The sequence below is a fragment of the Paramisgurnus dabryanus genome, unplaced genomic scaffold (assembly GCF_030506205.2).
Source record: "Paramisgurnus dabryanus unplaced genomic scaffold, PD_genome_1.1 h2tg000180l_1_63998__unordered_in_group9, whole genome shotgun sequence".
NCBI classification, from domain to species: domain Eukaryota; kingdom Metazoa; phylum Chordata; class Actinopteri; order Cypriniformes; family Cobitidae; genus Paramisgurnus; species Paramisgurnus dabryanus.
The window spans coordinates 42,501-52,500 of record NW_027394095.1 but is presented as its reverse complement, the minus strand read 5'-3'; the positions used below and the strand labels follow the sequence as shown (position 1 = coordinate 52,500).

Genomic DNA, 10,000 nt, shown 5'->3' with positions numbered 1-10,000 from the left:
TCGCCGCCGCGGGGGCGCGCGATCGGCTCGAGGTTATCCTGAGTCACCAAAGCGGCCGGGGCGCGCCCGGAGACGCGTCCCGGATGGGTTTTGGGTCTGATAAATGCACGCGTCCCCGGCCCTCGCGGGCCGGGTCGGCGCTCGTTTGCATGTATTAGCTCTGGAATTGCCACAGTTATCCAAGTACGGGTGGAGCGATCAAAGGAACCATAACTGATTTAATGAGCCATTCGCAGTTTCACTGTACCGGCCGTGTGCACTTAGACCTGCATGGCTTAATCTTTGAGACAAGCATATGTTACTGGCAGGATCAACCAGGTAGTAGCCGTAGGAGAGCCTCGCTCTGACCCGGGGTTCACGCGGCGCGGGTCCCGGTTTCCACCCCCCGGGGGGAGTGGGACCGGGGCCACTCTCGTGTGGCTCTCCCCTCTCGTAGGCTGAGGGGCGGCCGGGTGGGCCGTAACCGAGGAAAGGTGCGTTTCGCGGGGCCGGGTGGCCGCGACGGGCCGGGGGCGTCTCCGCCCTCGGTCGCCGAGGCCCTCGCCGGCCGCCGGTGGCGGACCTTCGCGTCTGACGGACCGTCTGAGTCTCCCGCGGAAAGGGTCGGGCGGGCTCCGGAGAGCCCCCCTGGAGGCGAGAGCGCCGGGTCGGGGAGGAACCGACCGCCCATGGCGGCCGACGCGCTAACGTCGGCCGGGCGGAGGCCTGCCCCAGGCGCAGTTCGATTTCCAGAATCTCAGGGCCATGACACACAAAGCGTATCCGGGCGTCACCCCGTAACGGGTCATTAAGGCTGAGACGTGGGCGGCCCTGTCCCGCCCGGGGTTTCGTTTAGCGGCCGACGCCGGTTCGTTTTGCGGCCGAACGACGCCGGTTCGTTTAGCGGCCGAACGAAGCCGGCTCGTTTAACGGCCGAGGCCAGCCGGGTTCGTCCCTTCCTTGGATGATTTACCATTCGTAATAAGAATCGTCACTACCTCAGTGCAGAGGGACTTTTTCGAGGCATTTGTGTCCGCTCGAGAGGCCTCTCGCTGGGCTCGAGAGGTCCTGGGATCCGGTAGCCTATCACCTTGGAGAGTCAGCGAGGTGCTCTTCCCTATATACCCGATGGCACCTGTTCGGGCCACCGTCCCCTGCTGGACGGGGCCCGGCTCTGTACCGCCCCAGACAGAGCGCCTTCGTCGGTCACGAAGGCAGGGTCGTGGACCCTGGAAGCGCACGAGCCACCCGACTCGGCTTCCATAGCGGCTGGCGGCCCTGGCCCGCCCGAGACGAAGCGCCTTCGTCGGTCAGACAGATAGGGTCGAGGACCCTGGAAGTGCGAGAGCCACCCGACTCGACTTCCACGGCGGCCCGGAGGCCGGGCCCGTCCCCGTCCGTGCCCGGGGACGGGGCACCTTCGTCGGTCAAACGCGTTGGTCTTGGACCCTGGAAGTGCACGAGCCACCCGACTCGACTTCCATAGCGGTCGGCGGCCCCGTACCGCCCCAGACAGAGCACCTTCGTCGGTCACGAAGAGAGGGTCTTGGACCCTGGAAGTGCACGAGCCACCCGACTCGACTTCCATAGCGGTCGGCGGCCCTGTCCCGCCCCAGACGATGCACCTTCGTCTGTCACACAGATAGGGTCTTGGACCCTGGAAGCCGTCCCCCTCGACTTCCGTAACGGTCGGCGGCCCTGTCCCGCCGCAGACGGGTCACCACTCCGTCTGTCTGTAGGGTCTTGGACCCTGGAAGCCGCCCCACTCGACTTCCATCGCGGTCGGCGGCCCTGGCCCGCCGCAGACGGGTCGCCACTCCGTCTGTCTGTAGGGTCTTGGACCCTGGAAGCCGCCCCACTCGACTTCCATCGCGGTCGGCGGCCCTGGCCCGCCGCAGACGGGTCGCCACTCCGTCTGTCTGTAGGGTCTTGGACCCCGGAAGCCGCCTCACTCGACTTCCATCGCGGTCGGCGGCCCTGTCCCGCCGCAGACGGTGTGCCACTCCGTCTGTCACACAGATACATAAGGGTGTCTCGGAACCCCGGACGCCGACCGAGACGAAACGCGTGGGGTCGGTGCGCCCGAGAGGGTAGGGTGCCCCGGGGCCGGCCGCTCGCCCGACCGGCTTCCGGGACTCCTTGACCGCTCGGGAGACCTATCCACGCGCCCGCCCGACCGGCGGCCGGGGGCCCTCGACCGCCACACGCGTACCGACGACCGGGGGGTTTCCGTTTTACGGCCGACGCCGAGATCCTTCGACGGTTCCAACATGGGTTGTTACGCTTTTGTGTTCGCCCGTGTCTGAGCATATATGGTCGGGTCGAACCTTTGAGGCCGTAGCCTGGAGATCCAGGGCGGATCTTATCTCACAACACGTGTGTCTTTGAGGCCGTAGCCTAGATCCAGAGACTTTAGGATCTTTTTAGCAGTTTTAAGGCCGTAGCCTTGATCCAGGGCGGATCTTTTGAGCAGCTTTAAGGCCGTAGCCTTGATCCAGGGCGGATCTTTTCACAGGTTTTAAGCCGAAGCGCCTTGATCCAGGGACTTTTGGATCTTTTTTTGCCGTTTTTAGGCCGTAGCCTTGATCCAGGGCGGATCGTTTTGCGGCCGTAGCCGAGTTCCATCACCCAAGGTAGCTTTAGTTTTTAGGCATTAGCCTTGATGATCCAGGGCGGATCGTTTTGCGGCCGTAGCCGAGTTCCATCACCCAAGGTAGCTTTAGTTTTTAGGCATTAGCCTTGATATGATCCAGGCCGGATCTTTCCGCCTAGGCGGCATGCGGATATGGGTTACCCGTCTTTCGACACTCGCCCGGGGCGCTGCCTCACATCAGACGCCCTTCGTCCGTTCCAACCGTTCCAGTTCTTTTAACGGTTTTTCGTTCATCGCACACCGACGCGCACAGACCTTTCTTGGGATCTGCCGCAGGGAGGGAGGACGCTGGAGGTCCACTTTCGAAGCAACCCATCCCTATATACCCGATGGCACCTGTTCAAACGACCGCCCCTTGAGAGAAGGGGCCCTTCCCGTGGCTCGTCCGGGAGGAGGCGCCCGCGTCGGAAGGCGCCGTAAGGTCGGAGACCCTGGAAGTGCACGAGTCACCCGCTTTTACCTCCAGGCCCTCTGTCGTACTTCTCGTGTCCGCTCACGAGACCTCGTTTCGGCTTTATGGAAGTGCACGAGTCACCCGCTTTTGCCTTTTCTGGAAGTGCACGAGTCACCCGCTTTTGCTTCCAGGCCCTCTGTCGTACTTCTCGTGTCCGCTCACGAGACCTCTCTTCGGCCTGGGGGTGCGCCACGTACACCCCCGCGTCCGCATTCGAGTCACCTCTTCGGGCTCATGAGGTAGGGTCGGTGACCCTGGAAGTCAGAGACTTCCAGGCCTTCTGTCGTACACCCTCGCGTCCGCTCACGAGACCTCTCTTCGGCCTGGGGGTGCGCCACGTACACCCTCCCGCGTCCGCTTTCGAGTCACCCATCTGGGCTACGGAGGTAGGGACGTGTGCCCTGGAAGAACCAGACTTCCAGGAGGGAGGGCCGCCCTGTCAGGCCCGCTTTCGAGTCACCCATCTGGGCTACGGAGGTAGGGACGGGTGCCCTGGAGGAACCAGACTTCCAGGAGGGAGGGCCGCCCTGTCAGGCCCGCTTTCGAGTCACCCATCTGGGCTACGGAGGTAGGGACGGGTGCCCTGGAGGAACCAGACTTCCAGGAGGGAGGGCCGCCCTGTCAGGCCCGCTTTCGAGTCACCCATCTGGGCTACGGAGGTAGGGACGTGTGCCCCGGAGGAACCGGACTTCCAGGAGGGAGGGCCGCCCTGTCAGGCCCGCCTCGGAGTCACCTCTCTGGGCTAAGGAGGCAGGGACGTGTGCCCTGGAGGAACCAGACTTCCAGGAGGGAGGGCCGCCCTGTCAGGCCCGCTTTCGAGTCACCCATCTGGGCTACGGAGGTGGGGACGGGTGCCCTGGAGGAACCAGACTTCCAGGAGGGAGGGCCGCCCTGTCAGGCCCGCCTCGGAGTCACCTCTCTGGGCTAAGGAGGCAGGGACGTGTGCCCTGGAGGAACCAGACTTCCAGGAGGGAGGGCCGCCCTGTCAGGCCCGCTTTCGAGTCACCCATCTGGGCTACGGAGGTGGGGACGGGTGCCCTGGAGGAACCAGACTTCCAGGAGGGAGGGCCGCCCTGTCAGGCCCGCCTCGGAGTCACCTCTCTGGGCTAAGGAGGCAGGGACGTGTGCCCTGGAGGAACCAGACTTCCAGGAGGGAGGGCCGCCCTGTCAGGCCCGCCTCGGAGTCACCTCTCTGGGCTAAGGAGGCAGGGACGTGTGCCCTGGAGGAACCAGACTTCCAGGAGGGAGGGCCGCCCTGTCAGGCCCGCTTTCGAGTCACCCATCTGGGCTACGGAGGTAGGGACGTGTGCCCTGGATGAACCGGACTTCCAGGAGGGAGGGCCGCCCTGTCAGGCCCGCTTTCGAGTCACCCATCCGGGCTACGGAGGTAGGGACGTGTGCCCTGGAGGAACCAGACTTCCAGGAGGGAGGGCCGCCCTGTCAGGCCCGCCTCGGAGTCACCTCTCTGGGCTAAGGAGGCAGGGACGTGTGCCCTGGAGGAACCAGACTTCCAGGAGGGAGGGCCGCCCTGTCAGGCCCGCCTCGGAGTCACCTCTCTGGGCTAAGGAGGCAGGGACGTGTGCCCTGGATGAACCGGACTTCCAGGAGGGAGGGCCGCCCTGTCAGGCCCGCTTTCGAGTCACCCATCTGGGCTACGGAGGTAGGGACGTGTGCCCTGGAGGAACCAGACTTCCAGGAGGGAGGGCCGCCCTGTCAGGCCCGCCTCGGAGTCACCTCTCTGGGCTAAGGAGGCAGGGACGTGTGCCCTGGATGAACCGGACTTCCAGGAGGGAGGGCCGCCCTGTCAGGCCCGCTTTCGAGTCACCCATCTGGGCTACGGAGGTAGGGACGTGTGCCCTGGAGGAACCAGACTTCCAGGAGGGAGGGCCGCCCTGTCAGGCCCGCCTCGGAGTCACCTCTCTGGGCTAAGGAGGCAGGGACGTGTGCCCTGGAGGAACCGGACTTCCAGGAGGGAGGGCCGCCCTGTCAGGCCCGCTTTCGAGTCACCCATCTGGGCTACGGAGGTAGGGACGTGTGCCCCGGAGGAACCAGACTTCCAGGAGGGAGGGCCGCCCTGTCAGGCCCGCCTCGGAGTCACCTCTCTGGGCTAAGGAGGCAGGGACGTGTGCCCTGGAGGAACCGGACTTCCAGGAGGGAGGGCCGCCCTGTCAGGCCCGCTTTCGAGTCACCCATCTGGGCTACGGAGGTAGGGACGGGTGCCCCGGAGGAACCAGACTTCCAGGAGGGAGGGCCGCCCTGTCAGGCCCGCCTCGGAGTCACCTCTCTGGGCTAAGGAGGCTAGGGACGTGTGCCCTGGAGGAACCGGACTTCCAGGAGGGAGGGCCGCCCTGTCAGGCCCGCTATCGAGTCACCCATCTGGGCTACGGAGGTGGGGACGTGTGCCCTGGAGGAACCAGACTTCCAGGAGGGAGGGCCGCCCTGTCAGGCCCGCCTCGGAGTCACCTCTCTGGGCTACGGAGGTAGGGACGTGTGCCCTGGAGGAACCGGACTTCCAGGAGGGAGGGCCGCCCTGTCAGGCCCGCCTCGGAGGCCTCCCCTCGGGCAGGGGAGGCAGGGTCGGGGACCCTGGAGGAACCGGACTTCCAGGAGGGAGGGCCGCCCTGTCAGGCCCGCCTCGGAGGCCTCCCCTCGGGCAGGGGAGGCAGGGTCGGGGACCCTGGAGGTGCCGGACCTCCAGGGGGACGGAGGCCGAACCCGTGGCCGGGGAGGGTGAGCCTTGCCGGGCTAGGCTCGCGCGGGTTCGAAGGCCTGGTTCGAGAGGACCCCTTCCCCTATATACCCGATGGCACCTGTTCACACTACTGCCCTTTCGAGAGGGGACCCCGACCGGTCCGCGGCCGGGACGGCGCACCTCGGTCGGCCTCGGCGAGTGGGTCGGGGTGCCTGGAGGTGCGCGAGCGGCCCGCCTGGAAGTGCGCGAGCCACCCGACTCTGGCGGCCGGCGCCCCCGGGCCCGTGCCCGCGGCCGACTCGTCTGACCCGGCATCGTCAAGGTCACCAATACCACGGAGCGTCTACGACGCCCCGTTTCCGAGATATCGGCCAATGAACTGCCGGGCGCCGTATCTCGGCCGGGGAAGGTCCTACGGACTCGGGGCCGGGCTCGTCGGAAAGGTCTCGCCCGGGGCTTTCCGACGAGACCGGCCGCGGGTCCGTGCGACCCCGGGGGCCCGAGATACTTCCGGTCGAAAATTCGAATTTCGTTACCGCGCTGCTCCGGCGCCCCGGGTCCGGGGCCTTCGCCCTTCGGGTGGGTGGCTCCTCCGCGGGGGGCCTTTCGAACGAGCCCACCCGCGCGTCGCTAGCCCTTTCCGGGGCCGAGATACGGCCTACCCCCGCGGGATTTTCCCACGGCCGTTTCTCGGGCGCCTCGGGTCCGGGGCCTTCGCCCTTCGGGTCGGTCGCTATGCCGGAGGGGAGCTTTCGAACGAGCCCTCCCTCGAGTCTCTGGCCCTTTCCCGGGCCGAGATACGGGCGGGTGGTCGCGGAATTTTCGCTCGTCCGGGGCTCCGGCGCCCCTAGCGTCCGCCTCGGAGGTCGCCCGGACGCGCGGCCGGTCTCGTTCGAAAGGTCCGTCCCGGGGCTTTCCGACGAGCCCGGCCTCGGGTCCGTGCGACCCCGCCCGCCGGAGATACGTCCGGTCGAAGCTCGCGGAAATTCCCGCGGCCGTATCTCGGGCGCCTCGGGTCCGGGGCCTTCGCCCTTTGGGTCGGTCGCTCCGCCGGAGGGGGCCTTTCGAACGAGCCTACCCGCGAGCCTCTAGCCCCTTCCCCGGCCGAGATACGGCGGTCTGTGCCCGGATTTTCCCACGGCCGTTTCTCGGGCGCCTCGGGTCCGGGGCCTTCGCCCTTCGGGTCGGTCGCTATGCCGGAGGGGAGCTTTCGAACGAGCCTACCCGCGAGCCTCTAGCCCTTTCCCCGGCCGAGATACGGCGGTCTGTGCCCGGATTTTCCCACGGCCGTTTCTCGGGCGCCTCGGGTCCGGGGCCTTCGCCCTTCGGGTCGGTCGCTATGCCGGAGGGGGGCTTTCGAACGAGCCTACCCGCGAGCCTCTAGCCCTTTCCCCGGCCGAGATACGGCGGTCCCTCCCCGGATTTTCCCACGGCCGTTTCTCGGGCGCCTCGGGTCCGGGGCCTTCGCCCTTCGGGTCGGTCGCTATGCCGGAGGGGAGCTTTCGAACGAGCCTACCCGCGAGCCTCTAGCCCTTTCCCCGGCCGAGATACGGCGGTCTGTGCCCGGATTTTCCCACGGCCGTTTCTCGGGCGCCTCGGGTCCGGGGCCTTCGCCCTTCGGGTCGGTCGCTATGCCGGAGGGGGGCTTTCGAACGAGCCTACCCGCGAGCCTCTAGCCCTTTCCCCGGCCGAGATACGGCGGTCCCTCCCCGGATTTTCCCACGGCCGTTTCTCGGGCGCCTCGGGTCCGGGGCCTTCGCCCTTCGGGTCGGTCGCTATGCCGGAGGGGAGCTTTCGAACGAGCCTACCCGCGAGCCTCTAGCCCTTTCCCCGGCCGAGATACGGCGGTCTGTGCCCGGATTTTCCCACGGCCGTTTCTCGGGCGCCTCGGGTCCGGGGCCTTCGCCCTTCGGGTCGGTCGCTATGCCGGAGGGGGGCTTTCGAACGAGCCTACCCGCGAGCCTCTAGCCCTTTCCCCGGCCGAGATACGGCGGTCCCTCCCCGGATTTTCCCACGGCCGCAGCACGGGCGCCTTTGCTCGGATCGACTCGCCCTTTGGGTCGGTCGCTCCACGCGAGGGGACCTTTCGAACGAGCCTACCCGCGAGCCTCTAGCCCTTTCCCCGGCCGAGATACGGCGGTCCCTCCCCGGATTTTCCCACGGCCGCAGCTCGGGCGCCCTTGCTCGGATCGACTCGCCCTTCGGGTCGGTTGCTCTACCGGAGCGGCCCTATCCAACGAGCCAACCCGCTTCTCTCTAACCCTAAGCCCGGCCGAGATACGGCGGTCCCTCCGCGGATTTTCCCACGGCCGCAGCTCGGGCGCCTTTGCTCGGATCGACTCGCCCTTTGGGTCGGTTGCTCTACCGGAGCGGCCCTATCCAACGAGCCAACCCTCGTCTCTCTAACCCTAAGCCCGGCCGAGATACGGCGGTCCCTCCGCGGATTTTCCCACGGCCGCAGCTCGGGCGCCTTTGCTCGGATGAACTCGCCCTTTGGGTCGGTTGCTCTACCCGAGCGGACCTTTCCAACGAGCCAACCCTCGTCTCTCTAACCCCAAGCCCGGCCGAGATACGGGGTACCACCGCCTGACCTTTAAACGGCCGTAACTCGGGCGCCTTTGCTCGGATCGACTCGCCCTTTGGGTCGGTTGCTCTACCGGAGCGGCCCTATCCAACGAGCCAACCCTCGTCTCTCTAACCCTAAGCCCGGCCGAGATACGGGGGTACCACCGCCTGACCTTTAAACGGCCGTAACTCGGGCGCCTTTGCTCGGATCGACTCGCCCTTTGGGTCGGTTGCTCCACCCGAGGGGACCTTTCCAACGAGCCAACCCTCGTCTCTCTAACCCTAAGCCCGGCCGAGATACGGGGTACCACCGCCTGACCTTTAAACGGCCGTAACTCGGGCGCATTTGCTCGGATCGACTCGCCCTTTGGGTCGGTTGCTCCACCCGAGGGGACCTTTCCAACGAGCCAACCCTCGTCTCTCTAACCCTAAGCCCGGCCGAGATACGGGGTACCACCGCCTGACCTTTAAACGGCCGTAACTCGGGCGCATTTGCTCGGATCGACTCGCCCTTTGGGTCGGTTGCTCTACCCGAGGGGACCTTTCGAACGAGCCTACCCGCTTCTCCCTAACCCCAAGCCCGGCCGAGATACGGCGGTCCCTCCGCGGATTTTCCCACGGCCGCAGCTCGGACGCCCTTGCTCGGATCGACTCGCCCTTTGGGTCGGTTGCTCTACCGGAGCGGCCCTTTCCAACGAGCCAACCCTCGTCTCTCTAACCCTAAGCCCGGCCGAGATACGGGGCACCACCGCCTGACCTTTAAACGCCCGTAGCTCCGGCGCACAAAGTCCCAGGACTTCGCCCTTTGGGTCGGTTGCTCCACCGGAGGGGACCTTTCCAACGAGCCAACCCTCGTCTCTCTAACCCTAAGCCCGGCCGAGATACGGGGTACCACCGCCTGACCTTTAAACGGCCGTAACTCGGGCGCCTTTGCTCGGATCGACTCGCCCTTTGGGTCGGTTGCTCCACCCGAGGGGACCTTTCGAACGAGCCTACCCGCTTCTCCCTAACCCCAAGCCCGGCCGAGATACGGCGGTCCCTCCGCGGATTTTCCCACGGCCGCAGCTCGGACGCCCTTGCTCGGATCGACTCGCCCTTTGGGTCGGTTGCTCTACCGGAGCGGCCCTTTCCAACGAGCCAACCCTCGTCTCTCTAACCCTAAGCCCGGCCGAGATACGGGGCACCACCGCCTGACCTTTAAACGCCCGTAGCTCCGGCGCACAAAGTCCCAGGACTTCGCCCTTTGGGTCGGTTGCTCCACCGGAGGGGACCTTTCCAACGAGCCAACCCGCGTCTCTCTAACCCCAAGCCCGGCCGAGATACGGGGCACCACCGCCTGACCTTTAAACGCCCGTAGCTCGGGCGCCTTGGGTCGGATCGACTCGTCCCTTGGGTCGGTTGCTCTACCGGAGCGGACCTATCCAACGAGCCAACCCGCGCCTCTCTAACCCTAAGCCCGGCCGAGATACGGAGTACCACCCCTTGATATTCCCACGGCCGTAGCTCCGGAGCCCTTTGCCGCAGCCCTTCGGGACACCCACCCTCGGACGCCCCGCGGAGGGACCTTTCCAACGAGCCAACCCTCGCCTCTCTAACCCTTTCCCCGGCCGAGATACGGGGTACCACCCCTTGATATTCCCACGGCCGTAGCTCCGGA

General features: G+C 66.4%; 1 non-coding gene across 1 annotated transcript in view; it reads right to left on the bottom strand.

Moving 5' to 3' along the window:
- Nucleotides 1-321, bottom strand: part of LOC135765248 (18S ribosomal RNA) — a 1,855-nt gene extending 1,534 nt beyond the window's left edge. Inside the window, exon 1 of the ribosomal RNA XR_010540578.1 lies at nucleotides 1-321. This exon is cut by the window's left edge and continues 1,534 nt beyond it. This is a non-coding gene — a ribosomal RNA (18S ribosomal RNA).
- Between the last annotated feature and the right edge of the window lie 9,679 nt (nucleotides 322-10,000).